The 23,347-nt window shown below is 47.0% G+C and overlaps 1 protein-coding gene across 3 annotated transcripts in view; it reads right to left on the reverse strand.

Moving 5' to 3' along the window:
* The window catches only part of CDH12 (cadherin 12), a 966,930-nt gene that overhangs the window by 375,631 nt on the left and 567,952 nt on the right, over window positions 1-23,347 (reverse strand). For 2 of the 3 annotated variants that reach the window (XM_048507175.1, XM_048507177.1), the window contains one exon: window positions 19,264-19,460. The gene's annotated coding sequence lies outside the window, so the exon portion shown is untranslated. Of the gene's footprint in view, window positions 1-19,263; window positions 19,461-19,782; window positions 19,912-23,347 lie in introns of those variants that run through there. The other variant, XM_048507176.1, reaches the window with a different exon arrangement.

Genomic DNA, 23,347 nt, shown 5'->3' on the forward strand with positions numbered 1-23,347 from the left:
AGACTTAGTTTTGGGGAAGCAGTGTAGGTAACCCTGTTAAGTGCTGTTAAACCCCACTGATTTTCATGCAAGGAACTAAAACGTGATCCTTTACCTGGGAGTAAGCTCAGTTGCTGGCAATAGGACTTGCTTCTGAGTAAACCCTCCTAGGGTCGTGATTCACCCGTTGGAAGAGTTGCACGGTTGCTTCAAAGCAAAGCCACCGACTACCACCAAGCTTACTCCTGAGTAACGCACGCCTCGGAGCCAACTGTTTTTTCTAAACTAAAACCTCAGTATTCTGGTTAAATTGCCATGTTGGCACTTTGCGATAAATAAGTGGGTTTTGGTTTGCAATTTGGGCACTCGGTCTGGAGAAGGTTCGCTATCACTGATCTAGTCTATAATAAACTGTATGGATTATATGCTTGGCTATTTGTTACTTCGGAAATGCCTATTTTAAACATGTTAATGTTTTCTATATCAATAAACATATATGTATAATCTCCTCTGCAGTTAACACCGTGAGGTGAAGCGGGGGGTGAGATGGGGTATAATGGGGGCTATATTGCTGGTTATGCTTAGTTCTGGAAATCTATCATGACCCTGGACTGTTCAATAACAAGAACTCTGTATTCAGTCGATTTTTTAAAATTATGGAACAGCTTAAGGAATAAGCATTTAGACGTCTTCTATTGACAGAACTCAGCATAACCAGCAACGTAGCCTCCATTATACCCCATGTCACCCCCCCACATCACACCAGTCCACCCCTGACTACCAGTTTCCAAGGGTGGATGGCTCCTCTCCAGGCCCACAGTCCAAAGAAAAAGAAGACTCCCCCCAGGAGTAGAAAATTCCACCTTCCTTCTCTCTGTTTTCATATCCTGAAATGTCTCCAGTGCAAGCCATCTGTTCTGGTAGGGAAACTTAGATAGCAACATCATCAGTTGTCAGGGGCAGAGCGAGGGGGAACTGCCCCCGGGTGTGCTCACGCCCTGCACCCCTGCCATGGTGCTGCCCACCCTTCCCCTCTACACCCCCGCCTTGCCACGGCGCACCCGGGGCATCATCCCCCCTGTCCCATTGGCGCTACGCCACTGCCAATTGTATATTTTCCTCTAGAGCAACAAGCTGCTACTCATGGCTTTTTAGGATGAAAAATAATGGGTGGGGGAGAGCAGGGAGAGGTGGAAGCTGCCTGTATTTGTGCACCATGAGTGAGATCTTTAAAAAGGGCTTAGCTTTAAAAAGGGCTTGGACAGATTTATGGAGGAGAAGTTGATCTATGGCTACCAATCTTGATCCTCCTTGATCTCAGATTGCAAATGCCTTAACAGACCAGGTGCTCAGGAGCAGCAGCAGCAGCAGCAGCAGAAGGCCATTGCTTTCACCTCCTGCACGTGAGCTCCCAAAGGCACCTGGTGGGCCACTGCGAGTAGTAGAGAGCTGGACTAGATGGACTCTGGTCTGATCCAGCAGGCTAGTTCTTATGTTCTTATGTTCTAGATCAGAACTGGGTCCATGTTGCATCTGGGAGAAGTAGAATTTCCATTATCCATCTGATGCAAAGGAGGCCAGAAAAACTCCAAATCACACAATCACAATAACCTTTATTGGCATTAGGTATGAGACAGTGGTTATAACTCCAAATCAAGTGAATTTGGTCATTCAAGGAAAACTGCCTCGTCATCAGTCTTATCCTGCAATGTATTTTGCAAATTCAAGGATACATTCTGAGCTTACATGGAGAATATTTTGATTCAAAGGCATGGTCAACGACCGACGTGCCAGCCGTGTCCTCAGCAGAAACATGTCACAGGTAGCTAAAATTTTGAAAAAACACGACTCTTGTTGTTTTCCATTTTTTTTAAACTGTAGAGGGTTTTTTTCCCCAATGTAAGTTCAGCTTGATGATACCTTATCTTCACTGCCAAAGGCATATCTTCATTTTGTGATCTATCATATTGAATTTTCACATCTGAGATTGGGGCTGTTATCAGAAAGATTACGGCTTGGCCTTTAAAGAGTAATGTGAAAATTGTCCTATAGGCAGAAGGGGGAAAAAAATCTTGACATCTAATTAGCTTTCCAAAAGGACACAGAGTCTAACAAACAATAGCGTGTTTACTTTTTTCATTTCTGACAAGAAATATCTCTCTATTATCTTTGTATTATGTTTATCTTCAGATCTTACTGACAACATTTATCCTCCTGTTATGCTTTTTTTCCTGCCTTTGCAAATGTTTGCCTTCAGGGGCACTGAAGCCGCTAAAAGACATTATATTTGGTGGATCTGCATTAAAATAACTCCCCTCCCTCTTACATTCATGTGCCTTCTGAATTCAAGAACTCCTTTCCCTTTTAAATGAATGCCATTTCAACTGATTTATAGTACATTCCTAAACCGAGCTACACTCCTTTCTCTGCTGAAATCCTTGAATTTAGAAGAGTATAACTCTACTAGGAATGTATTAGTAGATGGTAGACCCATCTGATTCAAGGGATTTCTCTTTTGCAAGGCATGCTATTTGTGCTTCAGTTCCTTATTTGGGACGTTTCCGCACGGCCCAAATACGACGCCTAAGGCACCGTTCGCACAGGCGGCGCTGCTTAAACGCAGCAGCACCAACCTGGCTTCCCTCCACCTCCCCCAGAGCGGTGTCAGACCACCCCAAAAAACCTCCCTCCTGGAGGGAGGTTTTTTAAAAACAGCATGTTCCCGCCGGCGCGGTGCGAATGGCACCGCCGGGAACACGCTGTTTTCCCCATCCCCCCCTCACCTCGTCATCCTGCGTTGCTCTACCGGACTGCTGAGACCCTCCCTCGCTGTCCTCCGACCCCTGGAGGTTGGAGGGCAGCGTGGGCGGGTCTTAGTAGTCCAGATGGGCGATGCAGGATAACGAGGTGAGTGTGGGGGGATGGGGAAGAGGCGGCTCCGTGCAGAGCCGCCTCTCTCATGCCAGCCTCTGCAGGGGCCACTCGCATGCTCCCGTGCGAATGGCCCCCACCCCTCCGCAGTGCGGAAAGGGCCTCTGTAAATATTGGGAGATGGCTTTGATGGCTTATTTTTTAAAACACAAGTGCTGCTATTTACTTCTTATGAATTTTTAAATGGTCATACATTTCCCTTGTAAGTTTGAGAAGGATAGTGCAAATTACCTTCATTTCTCACAAAGCAGAATCATTTCTCCTCCAGCGTATGACCAAAAAAGGTCACAACACACATTTACAGAATATATATGCAACATTACACTCTTGTTAATTCATCTAGGCCAAAGCAAATGGGCTGCTTCATATGAAGAAATGTCTTGAACTACAGCAGACATCATGAGTCTACAACAATGCTCTTCCCAAGCAATCAGAATTACGATCTACTTGTTCCCATAGAGAGCTGTTTGCCAGTTCCTACGGAAAGAAACATAAAGTTGGCCATTTGTGCAAGCACTGGGGCAGGAGTAACTCATGGGATGATGTCACATGATGATGCTTACTAAGCAGATTATGTTTATGGGATGGTTTGCCACTGCCTTCCCCAGCATCCACACTTTACCCTGAGAAAGCTGTGTACTTGTTTTACATAAGGTGACCAGATGGTCACCTTTGTGAACCGGGATGGGGGGGGTAAGCGGCCATGCGTGCAGCCGCAGGAGCGCACTGCCTTCTGGGGCTTGCCGTTTCCCGCCCTGTGACAGGGCAGGAAACAGCAAGCCCCAGAAGGCCGTGCTCCTGTGGCCGTGCGCGCATGCGCGAATGGCAAAGCCCTCCCCAATGGACAGAGGCGCCTTCAGCTCCCAGGCTGCTCCCCCTGCAGACAATTTGTCCCGCGTCCCGTGGGTTATTTCAATTGTCCCGATTTTTGGGAGGCTGCCGCACTGCCTTGTGCCCCAGAAGGCAGTGTGGCAGCCTCCCAAAAATCAGGACAATTGAAATAACCCGCGGGACGCGGGACAAATTGTTTGAAGGCAGGACTGTCCCGCCAAAAGCGGGACGTCTGGTCAGTCTGGTTTTACAGGCCTTGGAGGGATGGATTCCATACAGCATACTTACAATGAGTTGCAATTGTTATAAATGAACCCATTTCCCTTTTTTCGTTGGCATGTGTGCTGTTTGCGTGTTCAGAAAGCGATGTGAGCCCATGGAAACAATTCAGGTTGATTTTGGCCTTCATACGGAAATGCTTCTCATTTTTTTAAAAAAATTCAATACATGCAGAGTTACGAAGGCTTACAGAACTGAACCCTGACAGCCACGCTAGTTTACCCGCGATCCGATTGGCTGCACCTGTGTTACTTTTCATGGTCAACACACAACATTTTTAAAAAGAGAGAGAAAGGGTCTGTCTTGCAATGGCCAGGCAATAAGGGAATTGTTAATGTAAATCTATGAGTGAAATGGCGGGCGTAATCGCTGCCATGGGGAGAAAACGTGCTTGGGGGACTTGTGAAATGGTGGGCAGGCAGAATCTTCCTGACATGGTGGGCGACGGCAGAAACCAAAGCAAGAGGGCAGAAGGGGGGACTGGAGGTGGGAAATGGGTCAGTGGATGGGAAGACTAAAGTGTCTCCTGCCTGTTGGGTTTGCGGGGGAACGCCTTTAAACCAGGATTCTGCAAAAAGATCGCTAGTTTAGCATTTTTTTAAAAAAAAAAACCTGGCTTGACAGGATTATAAAGGGCTTAAGTTGTTTTGGGGAAGAGGGATGTGTGAACTTCTTTCCCCAAATGCTATTTATAATATCCTAAATACTTTATTTGTTCTGTGCTGAATCCACCTGTGTCAACCTGAACCCAGCTACCTGAATCTGACTTCTACCAGGTTAGAAGAAGAAGAAGAAGAAGAAGAAGAAGAAGAAGAAGAAGAAGAAGAAGAAGAAGAAGAAGAAGAAGAAGAAGAAGAAGAAGAAGAAGAAGAAGAAGAAGAGGAGGAGGAGGAGGAGGAGGAGGAGGAGGAGGAGGAGGAGGAGGAGGAGGAGGAGGAGGAAGAAGAGGAGGAAGAGGAGGAAGAGGAAGAGGAGGAGTTTGGATTTATATCTCCCCTTTCTCTCCTGCAGGAGACTCAAAGGGGCTTACAATCTCCTTGCCCTTCCCCCCTCACAACAAACACCCTGTGAGGTAGGTAGGGGTGAGAGCTCCGAGAAGCTGTGACTAGCCCAAGGTCACCCAGCTGGCATGTTTGGGAGTGCACAGGCTAATCTGAATTCCCCAGATAAGCCTCCACAGCTCAGGCAGCAGAACGGGAAATCAAACCCGGTTCCTCCAGATTAGTTACACGAGCTCTTAACCTCCTACGCCACTGCTGCTCCTTAGGTGGGGGTATGGAAGAGCTTAGGAGGGGGTATGGAAGCTGACCACTCTGTGCTGTGGGGCTATAACAGGGACATTTTCTCACATTAGATGGAGTAGGCACGCTCCCTCTGTACAAGTGATATGTGGGACCCATCAATTTCCACAAACACTTCCAACCCCCCTATAGAACAACTTCACCTATTTGAGTCATGCCCCTTTAAAAGCGTATATGCTGTCATCACAATGCAGATCTCATCCCTGCCAATGACTGGCTTAACTGTGCATCAGTTCATGCATTCAGTTGACACATTAAAAAAATATATGGTAAATGTCCCCAGCTGGAGGTGTGCCCGCTTGTGCAATCCTAAGAACACATTCCTGGGAGAAAGTTCCTTTGGACGATACCAAGCCGGATCCTGAGTAGATCTTGAACTTCCAAGTCAGTTTAGCTGGCAACAGAGAATAAATGTTCCTTTCACAGGAAGCAAAAATCTTAGACATTTGTGGCACCCCTGAGCAGGATATCTGAGCAAATCTTCTGCTTAACTGAGCTTAGTGGAGCAGGGTTTTTTTCTTGGTGAATTTAACTCATGACTGAAAATACAAGGAAAGAGGGAAATCATGGAAAACTCATTTTCAACATTCAGCCCCAACCCAGAGCCGCTAATTACTCCCCTCAGAACCAAACCAGCTGAGTACAGCTGAAGCCAAATGCATTATATTTGGTTATGTTTAAGCAGCCTGCGGAACGGATTGAGAAACACAATTGTGCTTTTATCTTGTCTCTCAGTACGGTCAAGCCCAGGCAAGTGTGAATGGAAGCGAAGCTCAGCGCAGAGTCTCTTGGTAGTGGAGGAATGCCACGCACAGGAGCGCATGCCGGGGCTAGATGGACCAGTGAACTCCCTTGGCTGATGGAACCAGGCATCACACAGCAGCACCGAAGAAGCAGTCAGAGGCCCTTTCCGCATGGGTGGTTTATGGCGCCCTGGGGATGGCAAAAACGCCGTCCCCAGGGAGCCATTCGCACAGGGGGTGCAGCTGCTGTGCTGCCGCGCCGCCCTCGCGCCGCCCAACCGGCGAGAAGCTGCCATTTCCAAACCTGGCTCGGCAAGCGAGGTTTACAGGAAACGGCAGCTTGGAGCCGCTGCCGTGCGAATGGCAGCGGCTTCCAGGCGCCTCCCCCCCCACACCGGGCGACTCACCAGTCCTGCGGCCCTCCGGCGCATCGCTGAGGCCTGGGGACATGCCCCCTTTGCCCTGCAACCCTGGAGCGGTCTCGCAGGGCAGGGGTGTGTGTCCCCTGGCCTCGGCGACGTGCCGGAGGGCCGCAGGACCGGTAAGTCGCTCTGACGACAGCGCAGCTCTGCGCCATTGTCTCGGCCAATTCTGGGACCGTCCATGCGAACGGTCCCAGAAGGGTCGAGTTGGCGTGCATTACGCCGACCCGACCCCTTCCGCCTCCGTGTGGAAATGGCCAGAGTGAATCTGGTCACTCCTCTCCCCTCTGTAGGTCACAGCACCAGCAAAGATAGCAGCCATGACTGTGTGGCACAGAAGCAAATACAGATACATACCAGAAGCAGACTGGGTTTGGGGGGGCAGCCTCCAGATGGCACCTGGGGATCCCCCAGAATTACAGATCATCTCCTGACTGCAGAGAACAGTCCCCCTAGAGCAAATGGCTGTTTTGGAGGGAGGACTGCATGGTCTTGTGCCCCACTGAGGTCGCTGTCCTCCCCAGGTGCCACTCCCAAATCTCCAGGAGTTCCCTAACCTGGATCAGGTAACCCTACTCCCCCTCCATCTCCTACCAGTTGCCAGGAGGCACTGGGCAGCCCCGGCATCAGCACATACACAGGCCACTGTTGGGCACACTGGTTCTGTTGAACAGAGTTTGTTTCAATTTGCCTGCATCAAAACGTTTATTTTGTTTCTATTTATTTCAAAATATCTACACCTGTTTTCCAGGCTGTTTTAAGTAAATCTAATAATTCACTCATTTGTAATGTGATCTGGCTCTCTGGCCTTTCTGTTCAGCCTTTGTACATCTGTATGAATAATAAGTTTATGGTGGAGAGCCATAAACCTTTACAATCTAAAACGGGTAAAAATTTAAAAACAGTAGCCCCATTCCCCCAGTGGTGGGATTCAAATAATTTAACAAAGGGTTCCGTGGTGGGATTTATATAATTTAACAACTGTTTGTTTACAAGCACCATTTTAACATCCGGTTCTGCCGATGTGGTGCGAGCCTGCTATATCCCACCACTGCCCGACCCCCAAAAAATTAAAGTTACAACCATCATTAAAACTCTCAATCCTTAGACATAATTGTCCAAGGCATAGGTGTCAAACTCATGGCCTCCAGATGTTATGGACTACGGTTCCCATCAACCCCTGCCAGCATCATTCTGGCAGGGGATGATGGGAACTGTAGTCCATAACATCTGGAGGGCCGCGAGTTTGACACCTGTGGTCTAAGGGATGGAATGTCCTGACTATGAGTCCTCCACCAGTCGCCGGAAGTGATTCCTGCCTAGTGATTGGTGGGGGGATTGTCCCCATTCCACCACCCCCAATTCCAAATGGCAAGCTGGCAGGAAGTGAAGTGGGGAAGAAGCGGGCCTCCACCTCTGTTCCCAAAACCTCCAGGCCCCAGGAAGCAAGGGGGGACGGGAAAGTGGGCACGGAGTCTCACTACTGCTTTCTCAAAAAGAAGACGACGACGAAGAAGAGTTTGGATTTATATCCCCCCTTTCTCTCCTGTAGGAGACTCAAAGGGGCTTAAAATCTCCTTGCCCTTCCCCCCTCACAACAAACACCCTGTGAGGTAGGTGGGGCTGAGAGAGCTCCGAAAAGCTGTGACTAGCCCAAGGTCACCCAGCTGGTGTGTGTGGGAGTGTGCAGGCTAATCTGAATTCCCCAGATAAGCGTCCACAACTCAAGCGGCAGAGCTGGGAATCAAACCCGGTTCCTCCAGATCAGAGTGCACCTGCTCTTAGCCACTACGCCACTGGCACAACAGGCTTTACAGGTAGTAAGACTACATTTGTACAACAAAAGAATAAAATTCAATTTTAGAATTAGAACATTCTCAATAAAATTAATTTTACAGCCCAGGGCGAAAGAATTCGGAACAGGCGAAAGGGAAATAAAGTGACTTTTGCCTGTTGGGTGGGAGCACCTCGAACCCAGGATTGTGCAAAAGGATTGCTGCTTTAGCAATCTTTTTTTTACATTTTGTGTTTTAATTCTACATAATCTTACCATTGTATATGATTGCATTTTACTGCATTTTAGTAGTGCTAAGTTGTGTGACTACGACATCTAATAATAAACTACCACAGTCTAAGAAAAAATGACCTGGTGAAAATTTTGACAGCTGATGTCAAACCAGCAGCGATGAGATTTGTGCTCTCTGTCTCTCTCCTTAAAATTAGGCCGCCTCACTGCAGCCGGCTCTGCTCTGTAAAGGTGGCGTTCCGAAAGGCATTCAGTTGCGTAACTTTCTGATTTAAAATATGCATGCTCCTCGGTCAGAGTAGGGCAAAAAATGTCATCTAGTTTTTACAGAGATAAGGGAGTTGATTAAAGTTACTGACCTTTCAATAGGATTTGTGTGAGAGAGAGAAATGTCCAAATGTTAGTCAGAAGATAATACCTGCAGGAATTCCAGAATGCTCAAAATAATGGGTTTAAATAATAGGGGTGTGTGTGTGTGTGTGTCATCATTTCATCCAAAAATGAGAAATGTTAAAGATGTGTTTAATATTCATCTTTTCTTTGATCATTTTAAACTGAACTGTAAAAAACTTTGAGATGTTGTGTTTCGTTTCCAAACCATGAGCCCAGAACCCTTGTTTGTTTGTGATTGGTGCCCCTCTGATACATCACTGCTGTGACATTCCTGGGGTGTCAGTGTTAAATAGTATGATAGATACGTGATAGATATCATCCTACAAAAAATTCATAGTTGGTTGTATTGCTTATTCTTTACACTCTAGACAGGACAATTTCACGTTCTATAACCAAAGGTGAAAAAATCACGTTGGTATTACTACAGACACTAAAATGGCTAATTCTAATAACAGTGCCTCTAAGGGACACCTGCTGAATCCTAGATTGGTGTTACTACAGATTGTTTGCTGAATTCTCTAGCAATGTGACCTCACTTCCAGGTTCACCTTAGAAATCACAAGCACAAAAGGGGTAGGTGAAATATTCAGAGAAAATCAATAATAGTACAAGTATAAACAAAGGGTAAGTTAGAATAAGAACATGAGTGTGAAATAAAGGGAATTATACTAGGGGTAAAGGACTGGGGAAATAAGGAAGGGGATTAGTGATAAGAGATTAAATGTTATAGAAAATAGGCTAAAGAATTGGTAAGGGTGGAGAGAAGGTATAGATGATAAGGGGGACAGGGTTTATTTTAAGAGGGGGTATATTTGTGGGGTAATTTCGAATGTCCATGGTGATTTATTGTCGAATTAGTAGGGTGTAATGTATAATGTGCAATGTGATATGTGATTTGTTTGTGTTTGAATGTTTATTATTAGAATGTCTAATATGTAATGTTTAATGCAATAATGTAATAATAAAACTTTTTGTTAAAAAAAAGAAATCACATCACATTGTCATTGTGGCATTGATTTTCTATTCCCCCCCCAATCAGCTGTGGGGTTGATGGCAGCCACTGAGAGGTCTCCCACTACCAATCCCATCACCCAAACATGAACCGCCAGTAGCCAGATCTAAGGCAAGTTCTCCTGGGGCCCTGCTGGGGTTCAGCTTGGTCTCAGTCTGTCTAACCAAGAAGAACCTTCGCCTCTCTGCTCGCCCTTTTATCTGCTGGCAAGTCAATGTCTTCGCAGGCTGACACGTCTTTTTTCAGTCCTTGAGGCATAAAAAGGTTGCACGCTCTCTCTAAATCCTAGGAACTGCATGTCTTAAGGCAGTGATGGCGAACCTTTTCGAGACCGAGTGCCCAAATTGCAACCCCAAACCCACTTATTTATCGCAAAGTGCCAACACAGCAATTTAACCTGAATACTGAGGCTTTAGTTTAGAAAAAACGGTTGGCTCTGAGGCATGTGTTACTCAGGAGTAAGCTTGGGGGTAGTCGGTGGCTTTGCTTTGAAGCAACTGTGCAACTCTTCCAACGAGTGAATCACGACCCTAGGAGGGTTTACTCAGAAGCAAGCCCCATTGCCAGCAACCAAGCTTACTCCTAGGTAAAGGATCTTTGCATGAAAATCAGTGGGGTTTAACAGTGCTTAACAGGGTTACCTACACTGCTTCCCCAAAACGAGGTCTTAGGTTTAATGCTAATAATCAAGCCCAGCAGCCCAAGTCAGCCGTATGTGTGGGGGGGTGGGGGCAACTCTGTGCGTGCCCCCAGAGAGGGCTCTCAGTGCCACCTCTGGCACCCGTGCCATAGGTTTGCCATCACTGTCTTAAGGAATGGACGTGCAGGATCCTCACAAATATAAAAGCCCTCTTTCTACAAGAGTCTTGCCCATTCTAGCGGGTGCCATTTTGATAACAACTTTTCCTGTTCAAAACGACGGAGGACTCATGCGGGGAGGGGAATCTTCTGAGGACACAAACTAAGATGAACTAGCCACATTTTCTTCCACGTCGGGATCTGTGCAGGTTGTCAGATAAGCCAGCAGAAGTCAGAATCCCATCGTCAGATTCCGTCATCGTATTATCATGCAAAGTGATGCATCCTGTTCTTTTTGCACAAGGCAGGAGGCCTCCGCAGAGGCCAGAGAGTAACAGCTTATTTTCCTACGAAGCAATAAAGCAGCAAATCTGCATTCTGAGTTATAAAAATTACAAAAGAGCCCGAAGGGGAGAGGAGAGATGCACACCGGCAGTTTAGACTAAAGCAGCGGGTCCAGGGAAATAAGTCCCCAAACCACAGCTTACTTAGAATAATAGTTAATCTAGTCCTCTTCCTACCATTAATCACTCAGACTTAAAATGTCTTATCCTCTGGAAAAAAAAAAACAAAGCAAGAAGATGGTTCCAAAAAAGATCTCATTGGCGAAGGCGACATTTATTCCCATAAGGCTGCCAGCTGCTGGGACTTCGTAGGTTGAAAGATTGTGACTTTTTGGTGCAGCCAAGTAAAACAAAGGTGAAGGGTCAGAGGCGAGGAATGAGCCCATCACAGGAACTGGAAGTATGGCCTATTTAAGGAGCATTTGCAACAGACCAGGAAGAGGGAACATACATACTCAGATAATGTGGAAGAGCAGAGGATACGGAGAGGAGGCCTAAGATGGTGCAACCCCCCTCCTCTCTCTGGTCTGAGGCCTCCCAGATCCTAAACCAGTGATGGCGAACCTTTTTGAGACCGAGTGCCCAAACTGCAACCCAGAACCCACTTATTTATCACAAAGTGCCAACACGGCAATTTAACCTGAATACTGAGGTTTTAGTATAGAAAAAATGGTTGGCTCCAAGGCGCACGTTACTCAGGAGTAAGCTTGGTGGTAGTCGGTGGCTTTGCTTTGAAGCAACTGTACAACACTTCGAACAGATGAATCACGACCCTAGGAGGGTTTACTCAGAAGCAAGCCCCATTGCCAGCAACCAAGCTTACTCCCAGGTAAAGGATCATGCTTTCGTTCTTCCCATGAAAATCAGTAGGGTTTAATAGGGCTTAACAGGGTTACCTACATTGCTTCCCCAAAACTAGGTCTTAGGTTTAATGCTAATAATCTCCCTGAAACAATTACACTATTATCACATGACAAACTCTGTGCACACGTGCCCACGGAGAGGGCTCTGAGTGCCACCTCTGGCATTCGTGCCATAGGTTCGCCACCACTGTCCTAAACTATAGAGCTATGGCAACACAGCCTTGACTGTGAAGTGCATCACATTATATTTGGACACACTGAATCTCATTTGCCACTTTAATACCCATCCCCCCAGTTCCTTTGACATGGAAAGGTCATTATCTGCTCAGGTTTAGACTTACAGGGGTACCAGGACCCTGCAGGGAATCTATTACAATGATGCATCCCTGGAGCCAGAAGGATCTGGATTACTTTCTAACAGCTCTAAGGGATTTCCCCGTGGATAAGACTGGTCGTTGTCAATGCCCTACTTGACCTCTGGAATGAAGTACTGACCCAGGAAGATGAGACAATCGCCTCTAGGTCCCTTCGCTCAAGGGTTATAGCTATGGTAGCCTCTTGGTTAACTGATGGGCTGTAGGCAATAAAAAGACCAAAGAGAGTCACAGCCTAGAGCAGGGGTGGGCAATTATTTTTTCCATGGGGCCGCATAAGAAACAGAAAATATTGTGGAGGGCCGGACCAAAAGGCAGGGGGGCGAGGCGCTTTTGAAAGCCCCGCAGAAGCCGACAGCCAAGGCAACCGGCTTCTTCGAGGCTTTCAAAGACACCTCGCTCCCCAGCATGGCAGGGGGGCCAGTCAGGGTCATCCGGCGGGCCGGATGTGGCCCGCAGCCCGTATAATGCCCAGGTCTGGCCTAGAGTCACAGTGGGATTAATCTCTATGGACAAAACCTCATTTTAAACTGCACTTTGTGGCAGTAACGTCAGCCAGAGATAGTACATTTCTGCCCCCTTTCTGTCTATGCAGTGTAAGCTAGCAGAACTGTTCCTGGTGACTGGAAGCCTGTTGAGATCCAGCCTGCACTAGGCTCGCTGTGAGAACTGTGTTCATCCTTTTGCAGAAAAAAATCTCTCACATCCATTTGGACTTAGACTTGGCATAGCACTGACCAGGTCAGATAGTGTCAAGGTGCCGGCTCATCTGGCTGTCTGGACACCTTCCAGTTCATTCCATTTGGGAATGTGGACGGGATCCTGGGACGCTTGAGGCCCACCAACACCTTGTATGACCCTTGCCCTTCCTGGATACTTAAATCTGCTTGGGAAAAGTGGAGGGGGAGTTGATAAGGCCTGAGAGATTCCACGCAGCAGACGGTATATAAGCACAGCATTCATTAAAAAAGAACCTGTTTTCCTTTTTTCACATTCGTGTGTGTGCCCTTCACCTGTTCAGGCAGCCATTGGAACCCATAGAAACCATTTGGGTTGCTTTTGTGCCTCTACACGGAGAAGCTTCTCTCTTTAAAAAAAAAATATTCCTGCAACACATGCACTGCTCTGCAGGTACACAGAAATGAACCCCCACAGCCATGCCGATCGTCCCACAATCCAATCAAAGGGGCTTACAATCTCCTTGCCCTTCCCCCCTCACAACAAACACCCTGTGAGGTGGGTGGGGCTGAGAGAGCTCCAAGAAGCTGTGACTAGTCCAAGGTCACCAAGCTGGCGTGAGTGGGGGTGTACAAGCTAATCTGAATTCCCCAGATAAGCCTCCACAGCTCAGGCGGCAAAGCTGGGAATCAAACCTGGTTCCTCCAGATTAAATACATGAGCTCTTAACCTCTCACGCCACTGCTGCTCCTGTTCTTAGGATCGCAGTCACAGATACTAAGCTGAAACAAATGCCAATTTAAGTTCAGCCCATCTTTATGAGTGACAGTAAAAAGAAAAAAAAATGTGTCTCTCACGCTCAGTGCCCCCATGTAAACGGCCAGGATCTGAATGAGAGAGAGCAAGACTTCAAATCAGTCGAGGGTCACACATCACACACAACAATCAGTTTGCATTTGAACCTCAGAACTCTGTTGCACACACACTGGGTCGGACCCAACAGAAAGGGTGCAGCAGCAGCAGCAGCATCGCCTAACTATCATACATGTGAGGCAACATAAGGGAGGAAAGTCACACTTCCGGTTGCCACCTCTGACTTGGGTAATACCTGGAGATTTTGGGGGGTGAAGCCTGAGGAGTGGCATAGAGTCTGCCCTCCAAAGCGGCCACTGTGTCCAGGTGAATTGGCCTCTGCCTCCTGAAGATCAACAGTCACAATGGGAGATCTCCAGCCCCATCTGAAGGATGGCCATCGGGGGCCCTTTCCACATAAACCTCCTCCCCATTCATCACAATGTTTGTTCCCATTTGCCCCCCCCCCCAAAGGATTTATGGCTGCCAGGAGGGGTTTTCCTGACCAATCAGATATACTAAATTAAACTTATGAATTGTCTAAATATAATCCTACTTTTATGTATGTATGTATGTATGTATGTATGTATGTATGTATGTGTATGTGTGTGTGTATATGTGTATATGTGTATATATATGTATATGTGTGTGTGTGTGTATATATATATATATATATGTATATGCATATGCATATGCATATGTATATGTATATGTATATGTATATGTATATGTATACAGTCCAATTTAATACCCATTTTTTCTAATTAAAAGCCATATTTGGGATAGAGCAGTTAAGAAATCGAATAAATAATAATAATATTTACCAGTTCAAACTTTTAAAATAAAATTTGTTGTTGAGAACAATACCAAATGACTAATACACTAAATTCATTTCCAGTTATCTATTACATTCTTGATTTCGCTTACAATCCAGGCAAATTGAGCTACTTAAACAGTGATTTCAATGTACAATCAATGCTTTGAAAATGTTACACACACACACACACACACACACACCCCGAAAAAAATAAAACTATGAAAACAAACAGGTGAGGGGGAAGAGAATTTGCTCAGGGACGTAATAAAATGGTGCCCAGGAGAAAGTTCACGGATGGCACAGAAAATGGCAGCAGGAAAGATAAAACATAGTACATATAACTGCACAGCAAGGGAAGATGGCTTGAAAATGTTTCTGACTAAAGAAGTGTTTTAAAAGAGGATTCATTCCAAATCTTTTGAGTCTGGAAATAAAACATTTTCAAAAACAAAGGGAGGGAAAACAATGCAGAACATGATGGAGGAAGAATCTCATTTCCTGCCTCAAAACATATGAAAAGGTTTGTGCAGAAAGTGATCAAGGTATTCTACATCCCTGTGTTGACCCCTAAGGAGAGCCTTTCATTCTCTTATCAGTGGTTGACCTGCTCCAGACCCACAGGCTCCAAGTACCTCTCAGTTGAGCAGAGGAAGCAATATGAGGGGAAGGGGGAATTCAGCATCACAGTGTCAGGGTAATATTCTCTGATTTGCTCAAAACTCTATGATTTCAGCTGAATCCTAGAGGGTCACTCTGGTGCGGTGATGTCATTTTGGGTCCGTGCTGGAAGTAACACTGATGTCAGCGAGATGCTGAATGTCCAGATCGCACACCCCCCCCTCCCCTCATATGTATGCTGGAGGAAGGAGCGTTCACGCAGCTATTCTGCCACACAAACTATATCCCCAGCCAGGCAAGGAAAGCATTATCTTGGCCTGTGATCTGTGTGATTCATTATCATCCTAGGCTACGTTGAAGACTCCTTAACACAAGCAAATTATAAGAAGCATTCAGCGTAATGCATCTCGCTTCGGATCCACTTAATCCCACAGCTTCCTCACAAGATTAAATAGATGTGAACCATTAAACCAGAAGCTCTATATAATTAATGTGCATGCACTGCAGGAGATGGAGAAAATGATTTCCACCAGATGCTTGGAATGGTACAGTCCAACCTGTGGATGGCTGTTCATTCTTGAAGCCTGGAACTTGTTTCATAGAGAAGGGAAGATTGATCACCTTTCAGGACCATCCATCCATATTTAGTTTGGATTCATACCCCAGTTTTCTCAACTGCAAGGAATCTCCAAGAAGCTTTCAAACTCCTTTTTTCTTTCTCTCCCCACAACAGGTCCCCTGCGAGGCTGGTGGGGCTGAGAGAGTTCTGAGAGAACTGTAACCGGCCCAAGGTCGCCCCGGAGGCATCATGTGAAGGAGTGGGGAAACAAACCCGGACCACCAGACTAGAGTCCACCTACTCTAAACCACCACACCTCACTGCACCAATTATTTTGGGGGGAAATGCAACACTAGATTCATGCAGATAGTCAAAACAGCTGTCAAACAGCATCATCCTAAGGCAGTGATGGCGAACCTATGGCACGGGTGCCAGAGGTGGCACTCAGAGCCCTCTCTGTGGGCACGTGCAAACAGTCCCCCCCCCACACACACACACATCTAGGCTGGCCTGGGCCGCTAGGCTCAATTATTAACATTAAACCTAAGACCTAGTTTTGGGGAAGCAGTATAGGTAACCCTGTAAAACGCTGTTAAACCTCACTGATTTTCATGCGAAGAACTAAAGTGCGATCCTTTACCTGGGAGGAAGCTTGGTTGCTGGCAATGGGGCTTGCTTCTGAGTAAACCCTCCAAGGGTTCTGATTCACCCGTTGGAAGAGTTGCACAGTTGCTTCAAAGCAAAGCCACCGACTACCACCAAGCTTACTCCCGAGTAACACATGCCTTGGAGCCAAACATTTTTTCCAAACTAAAACCTCAGTATTCAGGTTAAATTGCCATGTTGGCACTTTGCGATAAATAGGTGGGTTTTGGGTTGCAATTTGGGCACTCAGTCTCGAAAAGGTTCGCCATCACTGTCCTAAGGCCTAAAAAGTTACAGTCTTCTAAGATCAGGGACTTCAATGGACTTCCAAAGGTAATGCTCTATTGAGGATGGCACTATTGGGATGCCGGACAAAATCACTCAGAGCAAACAGTGAAATGTTTAGATACGAGAAAGGAAAGCAGATACAACTAAATATTACTATTTCTCTGAACACTAGACACATTAATAATGTCAACAACAGAGCTGAACACCCTGGCCATAATCCTTCCTGCACCTCTCATTCTGTTATCTTGATACTGTATTAAATATGAACTACATTTTTTGTTCCCCAGAAGCTCCAGATGGCATTCCACTTTGTGAATAACTCTGTGAGGCAAGTAAAGCTAAAGGCCTGTGAGCAGCCTGTGAGATCCAGAAGGGGTCTAAAACCTGAGGCCAATTGCTCTAAGACCACCGTTCCACTGCCCTTCCATTTCAACTGTGGTGATCAATTTCCTGTGAGGCTGTGCTTGAACAGTGGTCAGACGCTACTGCAACGTGAAACCTAACAGCATCTTTGTTTGGTTCCACTGGAAAGTTTTCCATTTTCGAAGAACTTTCCAACTCATTGAGAACTCCAATTTTCTACAGTTTTCTGTAGAAACTGACAGCATCTTTGTACGGGTTCCACTGGAAAACTTTCAATTTCCTGAGAACTTTCCAACATATCGAGAACCCCAGGGTCCTACAGTACGAGATTTTTTTTAGGTTTTATATGTTCAAAACATTGTTTGAATGCCACAATTGAGCATTTTGATAACACAGAAAAAACAGTAATACATGGACAAAGTCAATAGAATACACCCACAGGTTCAGATATTGAAGCCGAGTGTGGATACTTTTGTCTCACTCAGCCATCTAGAGGATCTCTGATCTGTCTCACACAGCCATCTAGAGGATCTCGGATAAAGAATGAATTGCTTCCAGATCAAAACTGAATTAAAAGAGGAAAGAAAATCACTACCCACAGGCAAGAGAGTTGAAGCAAACCACCTACATTGCAGAGATGGGCTTCCTTTTAAAAACAGCTTTAAAATATGCATCAATTTTCTACATAAGGAAGGGTTCCACTGAGCCCGTCATAATAAACAGCAAATAGCTACTTACAAATGACACCGTGATCTGCAGTTTGTATCTCACTTCAGCTACAATCTTGATCATTTCCTTTGGGCAAACCAACCTTTCTTTAGATGACTCCAGCCATTCAATACTGGGATTATAATACCTCGGCCTACCGGACAGGCAGTTTTAAAGGTGATGCGATGTGTGACACACTCTCAAACATGCTACAAAAAACCTAAGTAGTAGTCATAGTTCCACGGCCAGCAATTTTTTTTAAAAAATGAACCCTGCAGAAAAGCCAAGCGAACAAAGTCTGAAACATGCTGTTAAATCAGTTCTATTTACCAACTGACCTTACAGAACCTCGTCCCTTCTTAAGAGGACCACTCCCTTCGGTTCAAGCCACCTTCCTGAGTGATCGGCTGAGAATGAAATGGATCTGGCCCTTGTCTTGCATCTTGACAAGCTTAAAAAAAACACAGTTTGCCACTTTCCCAGTTTGTAATTCGGTAAACTTTTAGCGCGAAGCTGAGTGAATGTGATGGACCGAAAACAGCTCGGGATTTTCCACGGCACCCGGCTGGACTGGCTACCCAAAAGCAACCTTGGATCAAAGCCCCAACTTTCATTTAAAACCTTTACCGGCTCCTGCCTTTCACCTGTCACAACAACCCCTCTGCAATCCCTCCCCAGAAACGACCCATTCCTCTCTCTGACACCCAACCCCATGTCCACTTCGTCTTGTCGTCCTCCCGACCTTTTCATCAAAATGACTATTCCTGTCACACTTCATCACTGCTGACGACTCCGGATTTTGTCCCCTGGACCACATCGGCCACGACTTTCACACCCTTCTTCACAGCAATCCGGCCACTAACCTTGCAAGCCTGGAAAAAACCACTCCAGATGAGGCCGTCCATTTAACCCTAAAGAAGACCCCTGTCTCTGACAGAGATCTCCTGGATGCTCCAGAGGAGAACAAATACTGGAGGCATCCGAATCACCTCCTCCTGCTTTCTGTCGCACTCTTGACTAGAGCATCTTTATTGGGTTAGGGAGCCAGTGGAACTCTGTGCGCATATATAGAGATACATATATATATATAGTGCTTTTTACACACGGGAGGGAAGCGTCCGCACGTCCATCCCTGCCAATCGTCAGTGATATTCCGGACATCCTCCCAGCAGCATCAATCTCAGTTTGCTCTTTCACAGATTCTAACCTTCTCCCCAGACCCCAGGGCTATTCTGGGATGGCGGGGAGGCTTGGAAGCCCCCGACCCCCTCCCTCCTCCAGCCTCAACAGTCCAGCCCGGCCAAGGCTGCTGCTGCTGCTGCTGCATTGCTGAATGTCAGCGTACTCCTTGGGAACTTTCCATGCAAAAAAAGGGAGAACAACATCCCGGCTGATGCAGCCCAGCCGCCAAAGGCAGCAGCAGCAGCAGCACCACTTACCTGGACAGCACGGGCCTCTCTGTGGTCTGCTAAGCCGGCGGGGCAGCTGGGGGGCGGCCGGGGGGGCTGGCGGCGGGAGGGGGGCGCTCCGAAGCGGCGGCCAGCGAAGTTTCAATCCGCGCTCTCCAGGTAGGGCTGCCTGCTGAGTCGTCTTCGGCTGCTGCCGCCGCTGCTGCCGCCCTGGGATTTGGGGCTGCCTGGAAGAAAGGAGGGGGGGGCGAGATAAGCCGGGGTCCTGAGCAGGTGCACAGATGCAACCGGCCGCGTGCCCAAATGCAACCGGCTGCAATGCAAAAGCGCGATCCGTTGATGCGAAAGTGGCGGCGGCGCGGGGGTGGGGGGGTGATCCTTGCTCAGGCTGCGGTGGTTTCCCCTGCGGAGGCTGGACCTGATTCCTCCCCCCAGCCCAGGGAGGGTCACCGGGGAAGGGCAGCAGCTGCAACGGAGGTCCCGGCCTCGCATCAGCGCCCCCCCACCCGGCGCCGAAAGACGCATCTGCGGCGCCCGCGCGATGCTCACCCGCCCGCTGCCAAGCTCCGGGCATGCCGGCCTTTTGCCCGGGGAGGGAGACGCTCGGCGGAGGCGCAGCCAGCACTGCCGCGGGCCGAGGCTGCCTCCCAGAAGTCAAGGGACGGGGCGGGGGGGGGGAGCAGTGCCACGTGGCGCCGCTGGAGCCAGCGCCCCCCCCCCCCTCCATCAGGAATGCCTCCTGCAAACAGAGCAGAGTTTCCCCCCTTGGTCGAGATTCCACCTTAGGCCGCCTGCAATGCCCCCCTATGCAAGATAGCAGAGCAGAGCAGACTCAGCCGGGCATTGCATTGAGAGCCCCCCCCCCCGCGCGCTCTCTTTATTATTATTATTATTATTATTATTATTATTATTATTATTATTATTATTATTATTATTATTATTATTATTATCATCATCATCATCATCATCATCATCATCATCATTTATTCAATGTAATAACCCGCCCACCCCCTAAGGGGCGGCCCCTTTTATTTTGGACAGGGTAGCCGAGCAGCTAAGCGAGCCCTGCTTGAATCTATAGCAGCGGTGGCGAACCTATGGCACGGGTGCCAGAGGTGGCACTCAGAGCCCTTTCTGTGGGCACCCATGCTCAGAGTTCATCATGTGGGGGGTGGGGCAGAAAATCATCTCCCCCCACACACACCTAGGCTGGCCTGGGTATGATCCTTTACCTGGGAGTAAGCTCGGTTGCTGGCAATGGGGCTTGCTTCTGAGTAAACCCTCCTAGGGTCGTGATTCACCCGTTCGAAGCGTTGCATGGTGGCTTCACCAAGCTTACTCCCGAGTAACATGCGCCTCGGAGCCAACTGTTTTTTTTCTAAACTAAAACCTCAGTTTTCAGGTTAAATTGCCGTGTTGGCACTTTACGATAAATAAGTGGGTTTTGGGTTGCAATTTGGGCACTCAGTCTTGAAAAGGTTCGCCATCACTGGTCTATAGGATGGGACTCTGATTCTCTTGAATAACTCCACTATTGAAATAAGTGGCAAAGTTTTTGCGCGATGCTATAAAGCTGGGCCAAGATCAGCCTGGGAGATCAATGGTCGTTTATTTATCAGAGCGTTTTTTGCAATTATGGCTCACCCTCAATTTTGTTTATAGTTCAAACCTAATTTTTTGGTATGTTTTGTGCACCAATCAAGGCTGTCTGTCTGTTGGTTGGTTGGTTGGTTGGCAGCAATCTGTGGCATGCACAACCAGGCGGGGAGGGGGGAATCCTACCCATCCCTCCCTGAACCAACAGTAGATAATTTCAAATAATATTTTATTTATTTTACACATATAGGCAACATACACAGAGAAAGAAAAAGTCCAAATGTGGTCTCCCCCGCACAGTAATAATAGTAAAAGAAAACACACACACACATATCCCTATACATATATATAGTGACTTCCAACGACCGGTAAATAATCGACTGGTCAGGTATGGTATTAGTGACAAAAGAAGAGAGAGAAACAGGGTTGCCAGCTTGCTTTTACCATTGACCTCCAGGCCACTAAGGCTCCTTCCGCACATGCAGAATAAGGCACTTTCAAACTGCTTTCAGTGCTCTTTGAAGCTGTGCGGAACGGCAAAATCCACTTGCAAACAGTTGTGAAAGGGGTTTGAAAACGCATTATTCTGTGTGTGCGGAAGGGGCCTATATTTCATCATTACAACCCTTCAGAGGATCCTCTGAAGATGCCATCCACAGATGCAAGCAAAATGTCAGAAGAAAATGCTACTGGAACACAGCCATACAGCCCGGAAACCCCACAGCACCCCAGTGATTCCGGCCGTGAAAGCCTTCGACAATACTGCTGATAAATTAGGGCATGATCCATAGCAGGAGAAATATACAGAAGGGCTTAAAAACAATGGGACATCATTGTGTCCGGCCTCGCCCAGATCATGCTACATTCAATAAACAAAACATTGTAACCACAGTTTTTTTTATTATTGCCATGATTTTATTTATGATATACCAAGTTACCTCTGGGGTGCTGTGTGGTTTCCAGGCTGTATGGCCGTGTTCTAGCAGCATTCTCTCCTGACGTTTCGCCTGCATCTGTGGCTGGCATCTTCAGGGGATCTGATAGTAGGAATGGAAAGCAAGTGGAGTATATATACTGTGAGGTCAAAAGTGTTGAAAAACTCTAGAATCAAGACAGTGACACCTATTGACCTTGCTATCTTCATTGTTACTCCCAGGCTACAGACTTCTTTGTTACTCACATACCAGGCTACTCTATTCAGCAGGCCTCACCTTTTGACCTTACAGTATATATGCTCCACTTGCTTTCCATTCCTACTATCAGATCCTCTGAAGATGCCAGCCACAGATGCAGGCGAAACGTCAGGAGAGAATGCTGCTAGAACATGGCCATACAGCCCGGAAACCACACAGCACCCCAGTGATTCCGGCCGTGAAAGCCTTCGACAATACAGTACTCTGTTTAAAGGCACCTTAGGTGGCATATGACAGCCATATGAAATGTCCCATCGTTTGCTCGGTGTCCCTATAGCTAATTTTTATCACATTTAAGCAGTACTAGCCATTTCAGGAGGATTAGGTTCACGGTGTGGCGTAGCGTCATCCTCGGAATGGTTCAAATCCCCAGGCAGTTGTGAAGTTTACTGTATGACTGTCACTATCTCTCAGACTAGTGTCCCTTAGAGGGATTTATTGGTGAGGATATTATTGAGAAGCAAGTTTGGAAACAAAAAAATTAAATCCTGGATAGAGGCATTGGCTCAGAAGCAGAGCACAGGCAGAAAGTAGGTGCTTCGATCCATTAAATGATCCAAGGTGATAAGGAAAACTTTTCCTCTGCTTAAGGTGTGAAGAGCCTGAGTACTCAGTACTGAGTTAGGTGCAGCAAGAGCTTATCTTGGTATAAGGCGGCTGTTTGTGACTCATACCTATCCCACCCACGGTCCCTTCAAAAGAAAGGAGGGGAAATCATAGCATAAGCATTTTATTGTCATTGTGCACGCACAACGAAATGTACAGCAGCATTCCTCGATGCACACAATGTCAGACTCATGCCCCATCCTCACTTTCCCCTTCCTCCACCCATCCCTACACAGCCCCAAACACATCAACACGAAGCCGCGGAGTTCAGCATACCCACAGCTCTAGAGTAGAAGCTGTCTCTGAGCCTCTTTGTCCTAGTTTTGATAGACCTGTATCGTCTGCCGAATGGTAACTGTTCAAAAAGAGAGTGTGCTGGACGAGACGGGTCTCTCAGAATATTTTGGGCTTTCTTTAGGCTTCAGGAATTATAGAGTTCTTCCAAGGAGGGGAGAGGGCAGCCGATAATCCTCTGTGCAGTAGTGATCACCCTGTATGCAATAAATAAATGTAATAAATGTAATAAATAAAATACACGGCCTATGAATCTCAGCCTCCCTGATTAGTACGACTCCTCAATGATCAATTAAACCCAGGCCTGAAATTTACAGGGTTGGGCTCCGGCCCAGAACCCAGAAATCAAGAAAGAAAGCAACTTTAGGTTCCTGAAGTCCACTCCCATGACCTTGGAACGGGGGGTGGGGGAGGGGGATGACCCA

The sequence above is a fragment of the Sphaerodactylus townsendi genome, linkage group LG09 (genome assembly GCF_021028975.2).
Source record: "Sphaerodactylus townsendi isolate TG3544 linkage group LG09, MPM_Stown_v2.3, whole genome shotgun sequence".
Lineage (NCBI taxonomy): Eukaryota > Metazoa > Chordata > Lepidosauria > Squamata > Sphaerodactylidae > Sphaerodactylus > Sphaerodactylus townsendi.